The following is a 25,504-nucleotide window of genomic DNA, read 5'->3' on the forward strand; positions in this document are numbered from 1 at the left end:
ACACCGAAGCTGTGGAATTGCAGGGTTAGGGAGTGGTGAAGGGAAACAACACACCAATAATCATTCTCAGGGGAAAGGAAGGGATAAAAGTCAATGGACTCTCCATGGCTCACCTGTGGCCTACTGCCAAAGAGAAGAGAAAATGACTGGAAAACTCTGAAAGCAATTTGTGTCAAGTACCTTACAAAGCAGTATATATCCTTTCATCCAGGAATCTTGCTTCTAGGATTAACCCAAAGAAAATTTCAGAGACAGAGTGAAACCTGGAACCAACCAAAAGTCTTAATAGTAGGGAAATCGTTGAATACATTATGGTACATCTGCATGACTAAATGTTATATAGCTTTTACAGAACATACATTTGAAGAATGTGTGATGATAGCACATAATGTCAAGTAAAGAAACATAATGCAAAACTGCACAGAAGTTCTTAACTTTAAATTATACACATTACATGAAATTGTGAGTGTGTGTGTACATATACACGGGGAAAAAATGAAAGGATAATGTATTTAGTGTGGTTAGCATCACATAGTAGGAATATGGGTCATTTAGTTTTATTTTAGGCTTCAATACTTACCAATTTTTATTTAGTGAGTACCCACTTTTATAGTAACGAAATTCTCATTTTAAATTTTTTAAAATTTTAAATCTCTAAACACTGTGATACCATACCTTGTTTTGTCTTTAGAGATAATTCATTATTTATTCCCCCAGGCTGCAGACACAAATAGTCCAACTAAATGATTGCTCTGTGGTTGCTCCATGGAGTCTTTAGAAGCTCATGCAAAGCTGGTTTTCCTGGGTTCCCATGTAAAGCTTCCCGCCTCACGGCTTCCTCTGCATTGCCAACACTAAAGTCTCCCATTAATGTTCTGTGTAGCCATTTAGATAAATTGTCTTCCCCAGGGTCATAAATCCTAAATGAACAGCACTCTTATTTTAGAGGACAGGCACCAATGCTTCTTTCCAATTTGAAGATGTATATATCTATGGCTTTCAGAATGTCAGGGGTCCTTCATCAATATCTGCAGGGCCTTCCCAAGTATAGGAATGTACCTTGTCTGGTGGAAAGACATCACTGTACTTGGTTAAGTACTTTTCACCTTTATCCTTCCTGCTGGATATTTATTTTTATACCTTCCTTTGAAATAGTTGGGATTTTAACAGAGTAGGAGGCAGTGCATTAAATATAACTTGATCATAACACCCCCTGTCTTCGCCCTCACTGCTAGAGGGGCAACAGAAAGGTTAATAACTGAGAGAAGCCCCCATGCACTTAACCACAGTGCAGCACCCCATCACCAGGTGACAATGAGAAACCTTCCATGAATGCCAATGACCAGTGATCAAGCAGCGCTTCATCCAAACCAGGCGGACCACTGCATTAGCTCAGCTCTCCATTCATCATGGAGCTGACAGCCTGCTGAGCTCCAGGTTGAGTGCCCACTGTATTTCCCAGTGAAATGGTCCATGCTGCTAGGACTGAGTGGGAGAGGAGTAGGGGAGGGAACGAGGGAAATGAAATAGGCTTGTCTTGGGCGTGCTTGGGCAACAGCTCAAAGTGTCTGTTTGAGACTTGAAGAGAAATATTGCACAAGGATTTTGCTTGTTCCTACTTGCAACTTTCTGGCTCTCATACAAGGATGGTCCTACCTCAAACAGTTTTCACTTTTTGGAAGCAGCATGAGAAATTGGAGCAAACACCTAGACAGTTGTATGACTTTAGACAAGTCACTCTGGGCCTGTTTTCTCATCAACCATAGAATAAAGGGGTTATATGAGAATCACAGTTTTAAAACTGGACTTCTTGGGGTATCAAGTTCCACAGAGATGCCTCAAACCCTGCAAGGTGTGCTTCCTGTGTGGGCAGGAGTTGGGGAGGCTGATAAATACTAAACAACATTGCTCCATGTGAACTCATTGAATTGTATTTGTAGACTACTAAAAAGGGGCATATCATGGTCTTACCTATGAATCTCGTTTGATCCTCACAACTGTTGTGACTTTCTGCTCCCCTCATTGTGTAACAAACCACCCCAAACTTGATGGCATAAGACAACCACTGTGTTATGTTCATGGATTCTTTGAAACAAGAATTCAGCTGAGCACAATAATAATGCTTTTCTCTGCTCCATGATGTCTGGGACCTTAACTGGAAAGACTCCAAGAATGGGACAACTCAATAGCCAGGGGCTAGACTTACCAGGACGTGTCTTCACTCACACGTCTGTCAGGGCACCTCAGGTGAGCTATTGATTGGCATACCTACACATGGCCTCATTCTTATGGTCTCATCACCTTGGCTAGTTCGGGCTTTCTCACACAATGTCAACTGAATTTCAAAAGCTCTTGTCCCATGAGTGCATCAGAATTGCACTGCATTTTTATAATTGAACCTCAGAAGTCACATAATATTGCTCTTACCATGCCCTCATGATTGAGTCAATCCCAAATCACCCAGCATCAAGGAAGAGGACACAGTGGGAGAAGAATCAGTGTCACAGTGCAAGAAGAGTATGTGGATGGGAGATAGCTTTGGAAAAATATGATCTGCCAAGCCCTCTTCATTTGAAAGATGAGGAAACAGAAGGATTAATATACATCTAGTAAGAGCAGAACAGGGACTAGAGCTGATTCCCTCAGATTTGAGCTCCTTCTTCACCATGCTACTTTGGGCTCTTCATTTTATCTTTTTGAGTTAACTCATTAATTTAGTAAATAGATTGATTTGAATATGAATCCTAACAACCAGTATCAGAGAACAATATCTTCTGGTGAATAGAACATTTTGATTTTATCTCTTAGAAAATTGGAACAGAAAATGTATATAACTTTCATCAATGTTAGGGTAAAAGCAAGGGTTATTCATGTTTCCTTGTAGCCTCCAGCCCAGTATTAGGAACATAATCAGTACTTAGTAAAGTGTCAAAGTTTCTGTTTGTTTTTGTTTTATGAATTGACATTTTAAAACTTTTCCAAAATCAAAGCCATGTAAGCCACTCTTTAAGGTTGCTTTGATGGTTTCTATGTGAAGTTTATTTTTATCTGTATCCTCACAACACCTAAGTATGTATTTCTAACTTATTAACAAGAAAAATGAGAGCTAAGTGATCAAGAGAGACCTAAAAACACAGGGTGGAGTCTGAAAAAACAGACTCTGGGGAAGTTGTGAAGTGGAAAATTTTTCATTGATCCAGCAGCTATCTACTGAGACATGGAAATGCCTGGTCCTATGTTCAACATAGAATCCAGAGGTGAGGCAAGAGTGCTCTCTCTCATTGAAGGCCTCACATTCTAAGGAAAAAGGTATACAACACAGTCAGTGCTGAAAGGGAGCTTGGACAAAGTGCTGATGGAACACAGAGGGAGCAGCAGTGGGTACTGCCTGGGAGATCAGATGGCTTCACAGAGGAAATAACACTGAACTTGTCCCTGGAGGGAGAGGCAAGAGCTTCCCAGGCAGAGACAGTGGGGTAGAAAAAAATCCTGAGCTAAGGAAAACACACAGAAGACACAGGGACATGAAAGGACAAACGTGTCTTGAGAAAGGTAGGCGGCTGGCAGTGTTAGAGGTTAGGTGTGATGGGTGAGCAGACAAGCAGGGAAGGAGACTGGGAAAGTTGAGGTCAGATTGTCAAGGAGTGTCAGCAGCATTCCTAGCTACTCTCTTTCTGTGAACATTCCCTTCTTCCCATTTATCCTTGCTTCTGAGTCCCTGCTCCCTTGGTCTCTGGATAAGATTTTAATTATCTCAAGAGCTGCTAACACTTCTCCCAATACAGTACAGTACATCCCTTAATGATCAACTTGCAGAACTCCTATCCTTTGCATACAGCAAGCCAAACTCCCAGGCACAGGCAGAATGTAAATGTTAATGACTTCCTAGCTCATTGCCTATAAAAACCACCTTCATGGGTGCCTTAATGGCAGGCCTTGTCCAGTGCCTCCAGCTACAGCGATGACCCTGCTTCTACTGGCTGAATGAGAGGAGTGTTGATTCTCTGTGTGACAACGTGCAGGTTGTAGTGGTGTTCACGGAACACAGACCTTGCCAACACATGAACACAGTGCCTTCATGATGCTGCAAGGGAGGGAGGAGGACCTTCCCTGGGGTGATTGGTTTCCTTTCCTTGTTGATTGGGGTTGGGTACTGCCTGATCTCTCAACTCATCAGAGCTTGTTTTCATCTCCCACTTGTGGCTGTCCTCCAAGTCTACCTCATCTGCTACTAGAAGGCAGAAGGCAGCTGGCTGATCATTAAACTCCATTCTTGCTAATTTTTTCTAGCCTCTTATTCCCACCACCTCACCACCTAACCACACAGATAGCCTCCTGATCCTTTTCTCACCTCTTTTTTTGGGGCAGAGGGGAGGCTACCAGGGATTGAACTCAGGGGTACTCAACTACTGAGCCACATCCCCTGTCCTATTTTGTATTTTATTTAGAGACAGGGTTTCAGTTGCTTAGTGCCTCACTTTTGCTGAGGCTGGCTTTGAACTCATGATCCTCCTGCCTCAACCTCTCGAGTCACCTGGTTCACCTCTTGAGCTCTGGTTTCCTGACCTCCACTTGCTGATTGGCTTTGCTCCATGGCTTGCTGTCCTTTGACTGTGGTTGTTAAGGCCACCTTTTGCCCACTTATATGTCCAAATCTATCCACCTTCTTCTTGAGTATTATTTCCCCAGAGGATTGACATTACATCACCATGCTGTGGCTACCACTTTTGTTCCCCTGACCTGAAGGGAAAAGGTTCTTGTTTATTCCCCTGTGTCCAAACCTCTGCCTGTGTCATGGTCCAAGTTGCCAGGAGTATGTCTTACCCTTTGCTTAAACCTCTACCTCATTCTTTTCTAAGTGTTCTAAATGTTTTCTTTGGAACAGAGGACTTATCTGCCCTCACTGTGCAAACTGTGCTTCCTGGGTTGGAATCCAGTGAGAATTCCAATCCTTGCATTTCAGGACCTTGACTTCTGGGCTCTGATTCCTTACCTGTCCATCTCATTGCTGGTCACCGTACTTTGTTTCCCTGCATGGACTTCCTGTTGTCATCTGTTGCTGGGTCTGCCTAGAAACATGCCATATCTCACTGATTAGTGCCAGGGTAGGTCAGTAGCTTAACACAAGAACAGGTTTCTTTCTAATTTACCTCAGTTTGAGTGTTCAGTAGTGTACTATATGTTGGTTCAGTTTCTATCCAGTAACCTTCTCCAACTTCTAGGAACATGGAATCCTTAACTGCTTCCTTTGTGTCCAGTCAGCCAGTAGATGAGGGTAAGGTAAGGTAATGAGTAGGTAAGGTAGCAAAGGGTATCTCAGGAGAGTTTAGGAGCTGGTCAAGAAGTGGCATTCATTGCTTCTACCCTCATCACTGGCTAGAACTAAAAATGAAAACTTCCCTACTTAAAAATGAAATTTTCCTGAGTGTCAAGAGGAAATAAAATGCTCTAGGACACAAGTAGCACTGGCTCTGCTACTTAGGGGAGGCATCTGTTTCCTAAGGGTCATCTCCTCTAATCTAGCCCACCCCTTCATTTTCTCCAGTCTAAAAAGATTTGGACTCCCAAAAAGACCTGTAAGAAGTGGCAGAAGATGTGATGTGGGCTTCTATCTTCTCACTACCTGAGCAGAAGGTAGATCCCATGGAAAGGCCCTCTAGGGAGAACCTCAAACTGAACATAACATTGGAAATTAGGCTCTTTTTGACAAGTGACAGCCTTTCATTTCTCCCAGGAAATATTCTTTTTCCCCTCCTGTGGACTTGTTCAGAGAAGAGATACCCAAGTGATAGGTGCTTTGCAAATATCTAGATGGAGGAGAAAAAATGGCACTAGGAAAATTTTAGACAAAACAATGTAGATCACCATGGAAACAATCTTGAGAACACACTAGGGGGAAGGAATCATTGTTAACATGGTTCACATTTTGAAGACATATCTAATCACCAAATTCGATTTAAGGCCCTTCAATCATGCTACCTTCAAAATGCTGGATTGTTGTGACCACAGAGCACAAGCTGATTTTCAGGAAGCCCTTCTCTTACCCATCTATCTAATCATCTTTAATGAAGATAATGTTTTAATGAAGGCAACTTACTGTTATCCCATTGGTTAATTTGAAATCAGGGAAAGGTCAAGTCACCATTAACACAGCAAATTTACTCAGTTATTTCAGGAGTGTTTTTATTCTGATAGCAGAGGCTTATAAGAACATGGCAAAGATGCATATTTAGTTGAAATGTGCACAAGGAAAACCGAAGGTTAGTCTTTTGTATATCATTGAAAGAAAAATGGAAACTTCTTCACTGCACAAAAGCAGTTTTTCTTAGACTTTTCTACCCTAACATATGCAAAAATACCTATGGGTATAGATGATACTCTGGCAAAAATACTAATTCATTATGGCTGTTTAACCAAAACCTCTGGAGGTTGCAAATAAACAATTTGTTCCAAAATGGAGAGTCTCTACAGTCCAGGGCTGGGTCTCAACCTTCACAGGCATGGGAATGCAGAGTCTGTCCACTGTTACCTGCCCACCAGCTTCCCCGGATTCCCATACTATCTACCTATTCCCCAGTTTCCCAGTCTTCTTGGGAAAAATTGGGTGTCTTCCTCATTTTCAGGCAAAGCCATAGTCTGATCTTGTAGTCCCAGGATCACAAATCATGAAATATGCACCCTAAAGCCTTCTGGAAAATATATTTGTGTGGTTTCCTGCTTTCCTTGGCCCTAATTTTCCTAATATGGCCATCCCTTATTATGAGAGATTGCTTCCAGGAGCCCCTACAGACACCAAAATCCACAGATGCTCAAGTCCCTTATATAAAATGATTTAGCATTTGTATATAACATATGAACATCTTCCCATATACCTGAAGCCATCTCTACATTACTTATAATATTTAAAACAATGTAAATGATATGTCAACAGTTGCTATACTACATTATTTAGGGAATGATAATAAAAATAAGCAGTTATTCAGACACAATTTTTTCCCTATATATTTTCAACACAAGGATGGTTAAACCCATGGGTGGGGAACCCAAGGATACAGAGGACTGACCATGTATGGTATGTTTGGGTTTGGGGAGAAAAGAGCTTTCTTGAAATAGAAGATAAGTCTAGATCAAAGCATGAGCTTTCTTTTCCCTCCCTCCCTCCCTCCCTCCCTCCCTTCCTTCCTTCCTTCCTTCCTTCCTTTCTCTCCTTTCATTTCTTCCTACAAATATATGTCAAGCATGTGGCATGTACTGGGTATTCTGACTGGTGCCACTAATATTTCTTTTGTGTGCTTCTTACCCCTCTCTGTGACTTTTCTTCCAACTTTAGCTACCAGATTTCCTCCTGTACTCCAACTCCTTGTGACCTCAAAATCTGTTCTCAGGAAAGTTCAGCTACCTGTTGTTTGTGCTTTCGTGCAAATAAAAATTGCTGCACTCCTCATCCTAGAAGAATTAGCTTTTGACGTTTGATCTTCATTGTATCAAATGATTCCCTGTTCAAGAATTTTTAGACATCAATTTGCAAGCAGGGGTGATATTTTTCAAAGCAGAAGCCCTTTTCCAAAACCTTAGAGTCATACCATCTGTTGACCACCCACTTGAAATATGCATGAAGTTGGTCCCTTCCTTTGCTCCTTTTGGTGATCAAAACAGAGGATGGAATTGATCAACCTCAGAAAATATGCTAACATTGCTCTTAGGATAAGAGCAGAAAAGCCTGCATAATCCTATCTCCTACCTAACTCTTCAGACTCTTTCTACATCACTGGAGGAAAGCCACACTGGAATTTTATCAGATCTTTGATCAAAATACCATCTAATCTTAGCATGCTGCTGCAGGAGCATACCACTCACCAACCCCTTCGGCATGCTAACTCCTACTCCTGCCTCAGGAGTCTTTGTAGATGGTTCTTCTGGGAAGTCTTTTCTAACTTTCAGGGATCTGAGAGGACTGGGATAGACCCCTTGATACATAATCTCATAGCACCCAATACTTTTCTTTTTTTAAAAAAATTGTTCTAATTAGTTATACATGACAGTAGAATGCATTTTGACACATTGTACACTAATAGAGCACAACTTCTCATTCCTCTGGCTGTACATGGCATAGAGTCACACCAGTCATAATCATATGAGTACACAGGATAATACTGTCCATCTCATTTCCACATCCTTCCCACCCCCATACTACTCTCTTCCCTCCCCTCTGCCCAATCCAAAGTTCCTCCATTCCCCCCTATTATGGATCAGCATCTACTTATCAGAGAAAACATTTGGCCTTTGGTTTTTTTGGGTTTAGCATTTCACTTAGCATGATATTCTCCAGTTTCATTTACCTGCAAATACCATAATTTCATTCTTCTTTAAGGCTGAGTAATATTCCATTATGTATATATATACCACATTTTAAAAATCTATTCATCTATTGAAGGGCATCTAGCTTGCTTCCATAGTTTAGGTATTGTGAATTGAGTTGTTATAGACATTGATGTGGCTGTGTTACTGAAGTATGCTGATTTTAAGTCCTTTGAGGATAAAACAAGAGTGGGATAACTGGGTCAAATGGTGGTCCATTCCTAGTTTTCTGAGGAATCTTTATACTGCTCTCCATAATGGTTGCACTAATGTTCAGTCCCACCAGCAATGTACAAGTGTACCTTTTCCCCCACATCCTCACCAACACTTATTATTGCTTGTATTCTTGATAATTGCCATTCTAACTATAGGGAGATGAAATCTTAGAGTAGTTTTGATTTGCATTTCTCTAATTGCAAGAGATCATGAACTTTTTTCCATATGTTTGTTGATCAATTGTATTTTTTCTTCTGTGAAGTGTCTCTTTAGTTCCTTAGCCCATTTATTGATTGGGTTATTTTATTTTATTTTATGTTTCTTTGGTGTTCAGTGTTTTGAGTTCTTTATATATCTTGGAGATTAGGGCTCTATTTGAGGTGCATGTGGTAAAGATTTTCTCCCATTCTGCAGCCTCTCTCTTTACATTATTGATTGCTTCCTTTGCTGAGAAGAAGTTTTTTGGTTTGAATCCATCCACTTATTGATTCTTGATTTTACTTCTTGCACTTTAGGAATTGTGTTAAGGAAGTCAGGTCCTAAGCCCACATGATGAAGATTTGGGCCTACTTTTTCTTCTATTAGACACAGGGTCTCTGTTCTAGTGCCTAAGTTTTTGATCCACTTTGAGTTGAGTTTTGTGCAAGGTGAGAGATAGAAGTTTAATTTCATTTTGCTACATATGGATTTCCAGGTTTCCCAGTATCATTTGCTGAAGAGGCTATCTTTTCTTCAATATATGTTTTTGGTGCCTTTGTCTAGTATGAGATAGTCATATTTATGTGGGTTTGTGTCTATATCTTCTATTTTGTACCACTGGCCTACATGTCTATTTTAGCACCCAATACTTTTCATAGCACTTATGGTGATTGTGCTTCATCATTTGTTTCATGGAAGTATACACCCCATTGACTTAAGTCTTCATAGTTGTCTTATCTATTGTTGTGTATCAAATGTGCTAGGCACATAGTAAATAACTGTGGAACGTGTAAGGACCAATCTGAAGTACTGTTTCCAAGTCAAAACGTCACTAGGAGTTACCTATTTGGTAATAAAACACTGATTAGCTCTGCCTTGCGGAGTGGTCACCTACTGTTGAGATTACTAATCTTGGGATTTTAGGTTCTTCCCTTATTGTCTCATGCCTGGGATATCCCCACTTCAGTTCAGCTCGTGAGATCATTCAGGATTAATCTTCACAAACACTGGTTTGATCAGGCTACTGTTCTGCTTAAAAGCCTCTGACAGACTGGAGTTGGCTACAGAATAAAGTCTATCCAGACTCTGTTGGGCCTTCTGTAATCAGACCCTGACCTGTAATTCTTATTAACTTAACTTACTCTCTGTGGTGAGTTGCTTGTTCCATCACACTTTTTTTTTTCTTGTTTACTCCATTCAGAAGTGACCTTCTGTTTAATAAGCTTCCACCCATTCTAAAAGTATACTCATATCCCTCTTTCTTTGTGTAACAGTACCTGGCCACCAGTTTTAGGATTCCTTTAGGTACAAGTAACAAGGTCCATTTCACATTGTTTTAAGTAAAAATAACTTACTACATGCAAGATATTATATATTTCTGATTCTCATCTAGTCCAAGTGGCTTTTTTTCAAACCCAAAGGAAAATCGTCAGAAGGGTAATAGTGTCTCAGGTTTCCTCTGGGGACCATGCAACTCAAGTTCCATTCATGCAGTTCTGTGGGGTTGATTCACCATGGGTTCCAGGGATAGATGTTTTTTCTCTCTCTGGGAAGGTCCTCTCCCCATCTGTTCTCTTCCTCCTTCTGTTTCTTGTAGGAACTATGATTGATAGCTTGCATTCTTCACCATGCTTTATACTTTGCAGCTATCCAATAAGTGTTGATTATATTTGACAGAAGGGGTTGAGAGCAGTGTGGAGAACTAAGATATTCTCTGGGATCATGTGGTTCAGACTGAATTTTTCCCCTCGCTGCTAAGGAAAATGGAAGGTTTATAATACATTCATGTTATAATCATTTGAATTGTGAAGATGCAAATCCATCTCAAATATATTTTCTTAGCTGTAAGTCATTTCCTGGTCAACTTACAAAGTTATTTGATGCTTTCATTGTATGAATGGCTAATCTATGTAGCTCTTTATATACGTAAAATGAAGTTAGACATGCAATATACCTGACTTGGCTAATTGGTTTCCTTTTTATGTGAATTTCTTCATTTTTAATTTAATAAGAGAATTTCTCCTCTTACTGAACCTTAATTCACAGCAGTAAGAAATATAGTATTATATTATAGAATTCAATCTTCCTGCTGTCAAACATACTTTATTCTCATATGGACACTTTATGTTGTCAGGATGTCAATTATTTTGACAGGGTCCTGAGAGATGGAGTTTTCAAGTTTTTATTCTTAGCCAATATGGATAGGTAAGAGGATGTTTTCCCCCTCTGTTTTCATAGAAACATATACTTTTCCACAAGATTGGATGAAAGTGGTACATTTGTAAAGCACTGTAAGCTTTGGGGAGGAAAAGGTTTCCCTACTGCTCAAGACCTACTATTAACTGCCTCCAAATGGCTCCACAGTTGTTGTTATCTCCAATTGCCGTAATGCTCTGAAGGGTCTGAATCTTAAAGCACTGAAAATGTGTTTGTTTCCACCAAGAAATGACTTCCTCCACTTTCTTTGAGCATAGTGCCACTTGCATTTTGTATGCAGTAAGTTATGGTACCGATCCATTGTCGTTTGCTCTTTGGGTAATGTTAGTGCCTGATGATTAGTAGGCTGTGAGTTTGTCAGGTATTTTATTCCAGGAGTAGGAGTAGATTGAACTGTTCTCAACACTCTTGTATTAGCCATTGATTGTTGCATAACAAGTGATCTCAAAATAAAGTGTCTTTACAATAGACATTTATAAACTCACAGTTTCTTTGTGGAATCTGAGAGAGGTTAGGCTGGGTAGTTCTGGCTCAGGGTCTCTTATGAGGTTATGTCAAGGTGTTGGCCCCAGGCTATAGTCATCGGAGGCTTAACTTGGGCTGAACTAGGCTTTCTAAGATAGCTCACTCACACAGGTAATGTCTGGAGGCTTGTGTTTCTGGCCATGTGAACCCCTGCTTGAATGTCCTTATGCTTTCGTTACTCCAGAGTGTGTGATCAAAGAAAGAAATCAAGGAAGAAGCTTCCGTGCCTCTTATAACCCATCTCAAAAGTCACACACTAATTTCTGCTGTATCTATTCAGAAGCAGTGAGTCACTAGGTCTAGCCCATGCACAGTAGGGAAGGGAATTAATTAAGCTTCATTTCTTGAGAAGGTGTATCAAATAATTTTAGGACATATTTTAAACAGTTCTATTGATTTCCCCCCTCTTTGTGGCTAGTTATTTGCAAAACACAAACCAAAGTCAAGGGTTTAGTCAGGGGTCAGCAAATGGACAGATGAATACTGCTCCCTCAATCTTAGGATAATTCACACAGAATTTCAGCCTTCTAATCTAACCAAATAGGTATCCCCACACACTCTAAAAAGATGGAAGAGAAGTTGGAGAGTCAGATTTCTTCGTCTACTTTTTTAAACAATATTACTTGTGAATATGCAGTGGCCAGGGAGCACTTGGTAAAGCTTCAGAATAGGGACTTAGACAAATAGGTCAGAACAAGGCAGCAGTGGTCAGAACTGAGTAAGAAGCAGATGGGTTCTGTTCTGCTGCTGGTTGGCAAAGACCAATCACAGATGGTGACAGTGAGGCTATGAGCAGACAGACCCCAGTGCTGGATCAAGCAAAGTGCCAATGCCTAACACTGAAATCATCTGCAGCACCACTGAGAAGTATGCAGGATCCACGAGCAGAATTCCAGGCTTGGAGCTCTAAAAGAGACCAAGGTGGCTCTGGCCCCTTGGTGACTTTCAGTGCAAAACACCAGGAAGGGAGCACTTGGTAACAGATGGAGAGGTTGCAGGAACAGAGCGTGACTGTCAGGCCACGGAATGACGCATCGTGCCATAAAGACAGATGGGGAGAGGGTGCCCCTGTGAGCGGTGGCTTGCTGCCTTTTCAGTACTCACACTGCTTGCATACCCTTCCTGGGGCCTCAAGAGCTTCTACTTCCAAAGCATTTTATTTAGAAGGCAAAGTAAAGTGTGACAAGCTTTAGTCCAGGCTGAGAACACTTCAGAGCTTTCTTATTTTTCTCACATTTACAGTCACACAGATTTCTGATATACTAAGTAATAAGGGAATCTTATGGGATGATATAATTTATGAGACTGAGCATTGGAGAAAAGATGCCCAAAAGGATACAGAGTATTCTTTCTAGTACATCCCTGCTGTTAAGACAAGAGCCAAGGGGGTGGGAAGCATAGAATACATGCAGATTTTTGTTTCAAGATACAGATAGAATCTACTTGTCACTATTAAAAAATTCATTGGATCTGCTAGTACCATATTTAGAGGCAGACAGGAGGGGTCTGCCTTAAAAGGGCTCTACTGAGTTCTCCAGTTGTACTCCTACAAACTGCCAAGGAATGTGCCCACCTGGAGCTGACTGGAGTTGACTTTACCACTTTGGACCTCATCAGGTGCTCAGCAGCCAGAATTCCCTGCCCAAAGTCCCAGAGTTAACTTGCAGGGCCTCTGTGAACTTCTCCCTAGATCCTGAAATATGTACCCCTGGGCTTGTGGCATGCCCATGAAATTCCAGGGGTGGAGAAGTGGAAATGGAGCTTGGACATGTGTACCCACACTGGGGGTTAACTTGTAATGTGGGGTTGCACTGACTATAGAAAGTAATGAGAAAAGGCTGCTCTCTTTAACCTGCCTTTTTTTTTTTTTTTTTTTTTTTTTTTTTTCAGCAGGGTACTATGAGAAGTCCTATCCCAGAACTCTAAATCCAAACACGGTCTTTCAAGTTATTATCAAAGTGTATTTGTAAAAGGATACAATTTTTTAAAGTTCACAGTTTGTTAGCTTGTTTTATAACTTTTACATATTTAGACATTTGATATGTGGGCCTCCAGATGTAGCTTTTCATGGGTCCTACAAATGCTAGGATTGGTCCTGGCTCCCCATTTAATACAAAATCAGGCCAAATCAGCGTGGCTTGGTATTTAAGGCCTTTCATTCTTTGGTTCCTTTCTGATCTTATCTCCCACTACTTTTCTGCAGCAATCAATCAAACTGGCCAACTCATAGCCAGGCTCAGCCCTCAAGCTTTTCTTTCACATAATTTTCCCCCCCAAAGCCTCCATTTCTGCCCTGCATTTGTGTGGTCAACCTACTGTCTTACCACTCAACTCAAGACTCACAGCCATGTCTCCTCCCTTTGGACTAACAGTTTTTAAAAATTATTTTTACAGAATGCATTTTGATTCATCGTATACAAATGGAACACAACTTTTCATTTCTATGGTTGTACTCGCTGGAGATTCACACAATTTATGTAATCATACATGTACATAGGGTAATGATATTTGTCTCATTTCACTATCTTTCCTTCCCTTGCCCCCTTCCCTCCGCTCTTTTCCCTCTCCACAATCCAATGCTCCTCCTTCCTTCCCTTATCCCCTCCCTGCTCCTCGTTATATGTCAGCATCCACTTATCAGAGAAAACATTCACCTTTGGTTTTTTGGGGTTGACTTATTTCACTTAGCATGATATTCTCCAACTCCAGCGATTTACTTGCAAATGCCAAAATTTTATTCTTCTTTATGGCTTAATAATATTCCATTGTGATATATACCAGTTTCTTTATCCATTCATCTATTGAAGGGCATCTAGGTTAGTTCCACAATCTAGCTACTGTGAATTGAGCTGCTATAAACATTAATGTGGCTGCGTTACTGTAGTATGCTGATTTTAAGTCCTTTGGGTATAAACAGAGGAGTGGGATAACTGGGTAAAATGGTAGGTCCATTCCAAGTTTTCTGAGGAATTTCCATACTGCTTTCCAGAGTGGCTGCACCAATTTGCAACTCCACCAGCAACATATGAGTGTACCTTTTCCCCCACATCTTCACCAACAACTATTATTGCTTGTATTCTTGATAACAGCCTTCTAACAGTTTTTGTCTGAGCCAATTATTGGCACTAAAGTGTGCAACCATGTGTGGACATTTTTCTTATTATGCATATGGTGAGGTTATAAGATAAGGATACATCAATAGGCAACAGTTTTCAAACCAGCAAAGGGGACTGGGGAAAAAGAAAAAAGAGAAGTAGCTATAGATTCAGAAGGTAGTTAGGCAGATACTAAAAGGAGGCAGTCAGCATTGTTACTTAGTTGCAGAGAGGTTAAAGATGACCCCCAAATAGACCTCCATTAGGAAAGAAGTCTTTTGAAACCATTGAGAACAGCAGATTGTGGGCAAAAACAACATTTTAGCAGAGAAAATAGGAGATGAAAAGGTGGAGACAGTAAATATACTTTGATGTTTCTCAAGATGAGTGATTCTCAGAAGAAAGGAGCTAGGGCAGGTTGAGTGGGTGGAAGAGGTAAGGCGGTTTTGTTCTGTTCAAAGATTGGGGGAGTCTGAGTATATTTGTGGGAGAAAGGAGTTAGAGAAAGAAATTGATAATCTGAAAAGCTGATTAAACCATGGTTGTGATCCAGTGCACAGGTGCGGGGGTTAACCTTGATGAAAAAGAGCACTATTTGCTGTGGCAAGACGGGAAAGGAGGGGGAAGATGAATGAAGGCTACAGGATAGGCATAATAATGGAGTCTGGACTTAAGTGTAAAGGGATTGGCTGTCATTGTAGAGGAAAGGATAGGAAAGCCCAAAATTTCTGGGCTCGGTCCAGATTTCATACATTTAAATATCACAGTCTTCATTCATTCTTTTCATGTTTATTCAGTGCTCTGCGTGTGCCAAACACTATTGGGCACTTGGGTCTACGAAGTTACTTTTCATCTAATTTTGGAATTTGTTATGTTGGTGACTCAAGTGAGATTTACTTTTTACTGTATGGGAAGGCTTTAAGTAGAAACAAATGCATGAACCACAAGAGTCCTTTGTCAAACCAGATGTCCCGGGCTGGGGCATGAAAACCATGGGCATCTTAACAATTGTCACCCTGTTTGAAGGAGAGAGGGAGGAGAGGCCGAAATGAGGGGAAGAGGGGAATTTTAATTTGCATTAAACGGACGTTACCACGCGGCAACCCAAGGCAGATGCACCTTCAACCTGGAAAATAAGAAATCCCCGCGCTACTTCAGGTTCGGCTGTTATCAAAGGTGCGCCCCGTTCGTACCAGTGTAAGACCGGCCGGCTTGTTCCTCAAACCGTCTATCTACGGCGGCCGGGCAGGACCAAACGCTAGCCAAGGCACGTCATCTATACCTCGCCACCAAAGTCGGTCGCCGCTGACTACTTCAGGTCACTACTACCTTTGCCCGTGGTTTATTGATGAAGGGCGGGGAGGATCACCTTTCCTCTTCTACAATTGGTCACAGTAGGCTTCGAGTCCCGCCTCCTGCGCTGCCGCCAACAGGCTGCCGGCGCTGTCGCTCAAGGAGCCCCAGCTGCCGCCCCTCGCCGCGGCCCCGCCCCTCGCCGTGGCTGCGATCTCGCGGGAAGAGCGGCGGGCACGGCGGTGGCTTGGTCTCCCGGCTGCGCGCGGAGCTGGAGGTCTCTCTTCACACAAGCGCTTCCTCGCGGAGAGCTTGGAGCTGCGGCACCGCAGGCCTGGGCCGCCGCTTACCTGCAGCCTCCTTCTCCTTCTCAGGGCTCCCGGTCCGCTTGTCCCCCGACGCTGCTCAGGTGAGGAAGCCCAGCGCGCGTCTGCGCTGAGGAGCGGTCGGGGAGCGGCGACACGGAGCCGCTGGGGCAGGCGGACTCCTGACGGGGGCGGCTCCTGGGGCTGCGCTGCGCTGCCTGGTGGGCGCGAGGCTGAGTGGGGCTCTGGAGTGCGGTGGGCGAGGAGGCGCTGCGGTGGGATCCGGGGGCGGGCGCCGAAGGGCGGCGTAGCGAGTGAGGGGGCTCTCGAGGTGAGAGGGAGGTTCGTTGGGGGTCCTGGGGCTCTTCTGGCTTTGGGTGGGGGTGGGTGGTGGCAAAGAGGGTCCCTGGTGTTCGGGGTCGAGGGAGATTTGTCAGGTCTTCAGATTCCTTGAGGTGGTGTAGCGGGGTTCCAGGACAAGGGGACTGTTTATTGGGGTCTTGGGCTGTTTGGGGGCAGCGGAAGCAGTTTAGCAAGATCCCAGGTGTCCGGGGGCACATCACTGGGGTATTGGGGAGTCCTTTGAGCGGTGGTGGGCGTCTACGCTTTTCTGAGATAAAGAAGCGGAGTGTCAGGGTTCCGGGGAGAGGGGTGTGTTTATCGATGTCTCGGGGCGAGAGGGCGGTGTATCTGTTCCGCAGGGGCGGGGGCCGCCTTGGTGAGTTGCTGGGGCCGAAGGGTGTCCCGCGGATACCAGAGAATATACTGGGGTTTCTGCTTTGCCTAGAGTGGGGCGGTAACTGGGCTTTGTCCCCAGTCTTTTTTTGGGGGGGGTGTGGGGGTAGGCGACCGGCTGAGTTAGCGGGTCCCCGGGCGATCTAGCGGCGTGGGCGCGGCTCAGCAGGCGCTGAGTCTCCAGGGGACGGGAGGGAGCTTTCGTGGCTTCCTTCTTAAGCTGGCCCAATAGACTGCCTGTGGCTGTTTAGCATCCTGAAACGGTTTCGGTCTGGTCTCTCTAGATGAGATTTACTCAATGTTTAATGGGAGGATTGATCCGAGTTGTTGCCTAGCTGTTGAAATAGTGAATTTGTTCTGCAGTTCTCTTTTCTGTGCCCCGGGATCCCTGTGGGGGCGCGCTGGCCTCTCTGGAGCCGTGGGAACTAGAGAGTGGCACTACCTTTAGTGGGCATGTGGTCTGTAGGTTTTTCAGGAGGCGCGTGTCCGCAGGTTCCGCGAAGATACAGCTCCTGAGTAACTGGAAATTGCCAAGCGCGAGGAAGGCTGTGTCGTCTTGGCTTCCCTTCCTAGGTGGTCTACTTTGCTGATCCGACATTTTTAGATCTGTCCTAAAGTCTTGCCTGAGTTTTAGGCAGAATTAAGTAGTGCTGGAAAAGTGTGTTCTGACTTCTGTGTTTTTTGAAAAGCATTTGTGGAGAGGGATGAGTCCAGCTTCCAAAAAACATTGGAATTTGAAGTTCTAAAGCTAGACCTTTGCAAAAGCATCTTTTACAACCTGTTAAGGATGGCGAATAGAGCTCTTTTACAGAATCTTGCTTATCAGTTTTATTGTTTTGGGTCTTAGAGTTTTTGGTGACTAGCCCAATTTAGGTGGGATTTAGATAAAATGACCCAAAAGTATAAATCAGAAAATCTGGCATTTACCTGGCATTTCTTCTCCTCAGGAAGTCTGTTTTGACAGGCAATGGAGCCTCTACCCATAGTAGTTCTGTAAATTTGTAATCTGGGGTAAAGGGCAAATTTGACTATGCCAAAGCAAAGTCTACCGCAGTCTTTTTCTCATTGACAGTTTTTTAAAATGACATTTTATTTCATCTTAGAATCAGAGTAAGGATAACATACTGAATTTTTAAATTTTGCTTTTTTTTTTTTTTTTTTTTTAGAATTTTGCAATCATTTTTTAAAAACAAGGGAATGCTAGGTAGGAATATTTAACCCTTTGAGGGGCTTCTTGTAGATTTTTGTTGTTCAAACCCAAATATCTGCTTGGCCGTTACCACCATCAAGACCCATTAGTTCAGCAGGTATATGACACTGTAGCCCCCAGAACTCTAAATAGATCCATTTTCCCCCATTTTTGAGAGAAAGACAAATGATAAATTAAGCAGATTTTAGAAATGTGGCTTTCATGACTTCTAAGTAAGCATAGACTGATCAAATTTTTTATTTTCTGCTTGGTGTCACAACATTGAAGGTACAGTGATTTTAGCAGTCACCTATATCAAAAGGGAGCGAGATAAACAACTGGTGATGATGCTAAGAAAGAAGTATACAGGGAACTTGGGATTCAGCTATTTTTAAAAGTATGAGTAGTAATATAATTGATGTCTGTTAAAATAACCAAAAACCAAGCAAGGTAGTACTCTATCTGAATTATTAATATGAGATTAAATTATTATCAGGAGTTTGGGTGTTAAATATATATTGACTCTTTAAAAATACTTCTGTATGTAAGCATAAGAAAGTCTGTCAAACTTATATTTAAAGGATTCTCTAGGAGGGAGTTGCAGAGGCATGGTAGTCCTATTTAAAAATTTTATACTTTTTTCTTGAATATTTCAACAAGCACACATTAAGTGCAAATTAGAGAAGTTCAAAAATTAACATTTTGAACACTATGCAAATTTGTGAAATATACAGTATTTATAAGGCTCAACATTTCCACTTCCACCTGTTTTTACTAATGAAGAAAAAAGATATTTCTTTTTGTATAAAAATTATAGGGGCAAGGTGAGATGGTAAGCACAACAAAATAAGATGTAGACCTAAGTAAAATGTTAAAGGTGTTGAGTATTTAATTATATAAATATAAATTAATTTTAGCCCTTCTTTAAACTGTTTCCTGAGTTTGAGAAAGTAAGTTTGTAAACTCTCTAGAGAAGAAGAGGGCAGTTTTTTTTTTTTTTTTTTTTTTTTTTTTTTTTGAGGGGTGGGGAGGCACGGTGTTCTTATTGTGGGACAAGCTTCAGAAAAGATTTTTTTTTTGTCAATCGTATACCCATCAAATAGATGTTTTTATTGTGAGACATATGAGCTCTGAAAAGCTTTATAGTATCATTATTACACTGATGAAAGTGACAGTACCAAAGTGTCTTTTGAATTATTCAAAATTCTAAAATCATACATGTGATATACTAAAGCAATTTCTAGAAGGGAAATTGTCAGACATGACTCCAGTCTTCACTGTACTACTGATAGCATGACCTTGGATAATTCCTTACTCTTTCAGGGCCCTGGTTTCCACATATACATATATGTACTATATATACATATATGGCTGTGTAGAGGGCTAGTTCTCAGGATACAACTAGTTCTGTATAGTTTTTATATATTATACCTAATTTTAGAAGCCTCTTCTTTTTAAAGATACATGATAAATGTTTAACCACATTGTACATTCACGAAGGTAAATGATTTGTTTTGGATCATTTAGTTTTGTCTATTAAAGGATTGTTTTTAAATTTCTGATCCCTGGCTCTGTCATGGAATATCTATATAGTAATGTTATGTCCTTATTTAACTCTGAGTGGAGAATGAGATCTAGACTCCCTTTAATCCATTCATACACTACTACCAAGGTAATTTTTCTAAAATGCAAATCTGTTCATTACTTTTTCTTAAAACCCATACTTCCTTTGTACTTACAGTATTTAGTCTTAACTGTGTCATTACAAGGCCTTTCATCATCTGGCTTATTTGTGTTTCCCCTACCACAAATCTCAAGTTCCAGTTTTACAAATAAAGCAGGTTACTAAATGAACATTATTGCTTCCTAACTCAGAGCCTTCACCTTTGTTCTCTCCACTGTCTAGCATGCTTTTCTTTCTCTTGTGTTATAGTAAATTCTACTTATTTTTCAAGATAAAACTTAATGTTATGCTTTTTAGGACTCTACCCTTGGATTCTCCATCTTCCCACCGCACCCAGTTATTTACCCAGTGTATTTTGTTCATTCATTCCATTAAGTTCATTAGTGTTCTGTAGTTATATCTCTTTTCCTGGATTCAAAGGCAGGTTTATATTTACTGTTTTTTGAATTTGTATTGCTTATTTACATGTAATTGACTCTCATTACCTGTTTAAACTCTCAAAACCAAGATTAATGTCTTTATTATGTCCCAAATGAATTAAACTCAAATCTCAGTGTTGTCTGTCCTATTTTCCTAGAACTTTGGTGCTTCTAAATTATCTTATTTTCTTGCCTTGTATTTAAGAAGTGAGACTGCCAACACAATAAGAGTTAAGCTTGCAGTAAAGTCTTATAGAATTTTGAGGCAACCATTAATTCCTATTTTTAAAATTGCTAGAGAAAATAACTAATGTAGGAATTTCAAATTTTGATTTGGTAGGTATTTTACCTTGACTGCTTTTTACTTGGAAATTGGTGATGCCAGTGTATGAGTTTTTATATTGGCCTAAAAATTGCTTTACATATATTCATTGCCTTTAATTTTCAAAACAAATCCTGACTTAATAACTTTCCCATGATTATTATCTACTAAGAAGCAGACAATGACTATATCTGTCTGAGTAACTTCACATTCTATGCTTTTTCATAAACACTACACTGCTTTCTGAATAAGTGTTAAATTAACTGATATTTTGCTCATTTTATAAATTGAAGAAGTAGTTTGTAAGGATTATCCATTCAGTTCTTCCAAAAAAAGCTTAAGTGGAGAATTTGAGATTGATTGGACTTTAGATACTATTTAATCCATCTCCTTCCTTTAGCAAGCATATAAGGAAACTGACATGTAAGAATGGTTGAGTGGCTTGCGCAAGATCACACAGCTAGTTGGTCTGTATGATTTTCTTTGTTAAGCTGGTTGTGTACACTGACATTGTAAAATTATTATTTGAAAGAAATAGGAGATGGCTGATTGACCCCTTGGGGAGGGGAAGCTTAGAGTTGCTTTTTAAAAAGTGACATCAAGAATCTTAGAGTCTTAAGGACATGGCTCAGAGAAAATCCTGACTTTGGATCATGACACACAGAGATACCTCATTACCTTTACTCATGTGAATCCCTAATCTTGTTTTCTTGTCTTCCTTTTTTTTTTTTAAGCCTATCCACAGTTTACTGATCTTATGCCTGATTAGTTATTAGCATCAACCTTACCAGTTCTTAATTAAGTTTCAACCATGCGCCAAATAACAGGAATGTAAAACTGCATAAAATCTTGTCACTTCCCTGAAGAGGCTTGATGTGTATGTGTATTTAAATGAAGTTAACTTAAATAAAGTTATTAGCAATGAAATGAATTCTTATGAACAGAATAATGAATTTTTATACATGCAAACATATACCAAGATCAAGATGTTGATCAAGATGTTGATACTTCTAGAACTTAGGAACTTAGAAAACTCCTTTATGTTCTCTTCTAGTCAGTACTTTGCAAAGGTGACCACTTTTCTGATCTCCATCACTCTAGAGTAGTCGTGCTTATTCTTGAGTTTCATATAAATGGGATCCAGCCTTTCTTCTATGTCTGCTTTCCTTTGTTAAATGTGATGTCTGTAAGATTCATCCATGTTTTTTAAATTAACAATAGCTTATTCTTTTTCGTTCCTAAATGTTTTTCTATTATGTGAGCATGTATTCGTCTATTCTACTGTTGATAGACATATAGATACTTAGGCTGTTTCCAGTTTATAACTTTTAGAAATAAAACTACTATAAACAATTTTGTACATGTGTTTTGGTGGGCATAAGATTTCATTTTTTTGGGTTGGGGATATAGCTCAGTGGGTTCAATCCCTAACCGCACCAAAAAAAAAAAAAAAGAATTTATTTCTGTTCTTATATAACTAAGAGTTAACCTCATTCTTTTATACACACACACACAGACATATACATATATATGTATATGAGGTATTTGGAGCAGGTCTACCCTGAGTGCCATCAACAGGGTTTCTTTTCCATAGAGGAGGGACCTTCTTTAGGCCTTTCCTGCTTCTGTCTTAGTTCCTGCCAGTGATTTACAGGTTAGGGAAGAGGCTAGCTCCTCACTGGTATAAAATGTTGTATAGTATTTGCATGTAATGCACACACATTCTCCTGTATACATTAAATAATCACTAGATTACTTGTAATCCCTAATACATTGTAAAAGCTATGTAAATAGTTGTTATACTCTGTTGTTTAGGGAATAATGATTAGAAAAAAAATGTTCAGTGCAGACTCAATTTTCTCTCCAAATATTTTCAACCTTCTATTGGTTGAATCCACAGATGTAGAACTGGTAGATACAGAGGGCCAACTGTGTATGCATGTATATGTATGTGTATAAATGTGTAAATGTGTATTTATATATGTGTGTGTACATATATATTTGCCAAAACATTAGATGGATTATGTAGAGCATTCATTAAAATGCTATCTGATTTAGATGTGGTATCATGTGCTAAATTCATATACTAAAAATAAGAAAGGGTCTAAATATCGTTAGTGTCTGGCTACTGGTCCAGAAGGAAGAAAAGCAGGGTCTGGTGGCATTTGACAGTAATTTTCTATAAGACAGGTGATTTCAGCTCTTTTAATTAGTGAATCAATTCTTTGACATAGCACTACTGTTTATAGTACTGATTCTGTAGTACTTTTCATAAAAGGAAAGCCAAGTTTCTGAAAATTAGTTGATACTTAAAAGAAACTCAAGTACAAAAGCTATTTGAAGGTATTTAGGAGAGCATTTTAGAGAAAGATACTATATTCTTAGGCATTTTTAGTATTTCAGTGTTTCGGTTAACAGTTTTAGCAGAATTCTCATGACTTTGTTGTTTAACAGTGAAAATTTAAGTTATTGTAAATAAATTCATCATTTTCCTAAACTCTTATTTGTCTAATTTAAAAACTAATCAGGGCTGGGGAGATAGCTCAGTTGGTAGAGTGCTTGCCTTGTAAGCATAAGGCCCTGGGTTCGATCCCCAGCACCCCCCCAAAAAAAAAGAATCAGTCTTGATATAACATTTTTAAGTATATATTTTAAAGTGTTTTATGCTAATGGTATAGTAGTAATTTGTATCATACATCAAAGATCTTTTAGAGCTTGACTTGAACATGACTGCTAAATAAGTGGTTTGAGCAATACAAGCAGAAATTTTAATTGGATTCTACAGAGTTTTTATGGTTTAGGGAAAATATATTTGCTTTTGGGATCGATTTCTTAAGGCCCCAAAATAAAATTTTTAGATGACTGTTGTTTACTGAATACTAACTCATTGTGTGACCAAAGATTATAAATAGGGGTATTATAAGGGATTCTGTTTACTGGAATTCATGTCTTCTGCTCAAGATAAATTACAAGATCTCCTCAAAGAATTTATACCTAATAGTGGTTGGTAATATTTGCTGAGTTTTAAGAAAGAATTCATCATAATGGGAAGATATTATCTTGATTGTTTTAAAATATTCAGTTTTAAAATAGTCACGTATTTGTAGGAGAATTGCAAAATAGTACAGAGAATTCTCATGTACCATATACCCTTCATTTAACTTCCCCTAGGGTTAACATCTTATATAATCTTGGTGTCTTTATCAAAAGTAAGAAATTCGTCTTAATTTTTGAAAAGAGAATTGAATAAACCTTGTTTTTTTAAAAATCCACTTTATGTATAAATCGTGTTAACTCCTAAAATAAGTACAGTATTGGAAAATAAGTGAAAGTTGCAGGTAATAATAACAACAGATAAGCTTGGTGTCATTTCTTGAACAAATTGAATTCAGCAACTTATTGTATTCTTGTGTTTATGGTACTTATAAAATAAAGTACTGATCACTAGGAGTGGGAATCAGCATGAGTTCTCAAAGAACAGGTCTTGACATCTAGCCTCACTTCTAGGGTAAGTAAACTGGTAGTTATATCAGGAAATACTCTGGCCACAGTGTATCTAGAATTATAACTACATTTATTGGATTTTTAATGTGTTGGACACTGATTTAAATGCTTTACATAGGTTGTCTCATTTAGTATTCATTTTACAGATGAAGAAAGGGGCCCTCAGGGTTATAAATATAGCATTTGACAGCTTCTTCAGATATATTTGTGGACCAGATAAAGAAATGTGGTCTGAGTAATTACATAGATAGGTGGATTTGTAATTTGATTCAAAGGTCATATTCAAAGCCTGATGATTAATAGGCTGATTTTAATATTGAACTGCAGTACATTCTTAGGAATGTGCCTCAAAAATCTGTTTTCCCCCATATACTAGTTAAGATTTTTATCAGTTCCTCTTGAACTTATAAGGGAGTACTAGTGAACGTACAGAATCAGGATCCTCACCTACCCTTATTCATCTGTTTATTTATTTATTTATTATTTTTGGTACTAGGGGTACTCTATCACTGAGGATATATCCTTGGTCCTTTTTACTTTGAGGAGGTTCTTGCTAAATTGCCAAGACTGCCCTTGAACTTGGCGATCCTATTGCCTCTATTACTGGGGTTACAGGTATGTGCTACTATGCCCGACTTTCTTTATTTTTATTAATAAGAACAGGCTATATGACTTCGCAGTGAAGATGGCATCAGGCAGAGGGACAAAAACTTGGACTTTCGCCGAAAGTGGGACAAAGATGAATACGAGAAGCTCGCTGAGAAGAGGCTTATGGAAGAAAGAGAAAAGAAGGATGGAAAACCAGTGCAGCCAGTCAAGCAGGAACTCCTGCGGCACAGGGACTACAAAGTGGACTTGGGATCTAAGCTTGGGAAGACAATTGTCATTACCAAGACCACCCCACAGTCTGAGATGGGAGGATATTACTGCAATGTCTGTGACTGTGTGGTGAAAGACTCTATCAACTTCCTGGATCACATTAATGGAAAGAAACATCAGCGAAACCTGGGTATGTCTATGCGTGTGGAAGGTTCCACCCTGGATCAAGTGAAGAAACGTTTTGAAGTCAACAAGAAGAAGATGGAAGAGAAGCAGAAAGATTATGATTTTGAGGAAAGGATGAAGGAGCTCAGAGAAGAGGAGGAAAAGGCTAAAGCATATAAGAAAGAGAAACAGAAGGAGAAGAAGAGGAGGGCCAAGGAAGACTTGACATTTGAAGAGGATGATGAGATGGCAGCTGTGATGGGCTTCTCAGGCTTTGGTTCCACCAAGAAGAGTTACTGAGGTTTTCTGTGCTTGGCCTAACTTTGGCCTATGCTGGACCTAACTCTGTGTGTTAGGGGGGGTCATTTCTTTTTGGGTACTAGGGAAAGTCCGTAAGAGCGTTAATGGGCAGGACTAAGGGGTGGGTGTTTGTTGATTCCCTCTACCATGGGAGAGGGCA

At 40.1% G+C, this 25,504-nt stretch overlaps 1 protein-coding gene and 1 pseudogene across 3 annotated transcripts in view; both read left to right on the top strand.

Moving 5' to 3' along the window:
* The first annotated feature begins 16,116 nt into the window (after positions 1-16,116).
* Positions 16,117-25,504, top strand: part of GLCE (glucuronic acid epimerase) — a 97,873-nt gene continuing 88,485 nt past the window's right edge. For both annotated transcript variants that reach the window (XM_079118669.1, XM_079118670.1), the window contains exon 1: positions 16,117-16,311. The gene's annotated coding sequence lies outside the window, so the exon portion shown is untranslated. The remainder of the gene's footprint in view (positions 16,312-25,504) is intronic.
* Positions 24,746-25,414, top strand: LOC306655576 (zinc finger matrin-type protein 2-like; annotated as a pseudogene). The gene has a single exon. The product of its transcript is annotated as a zinc finger matrin-type protein 2-like (transcript).

The sequence above is a fragment of the Sciurus vulgaris genome (genome assembly GCF_902686455.1).
Source record: "Sciurus vulgaris genome assembly, chromosome: 2".
Lineage (NCBI taxonomy): Eukaryota > Metazoa > Chordata > Mammalia > Rodentia > Sciuridae > Sciurus > Sciurus vulgaris.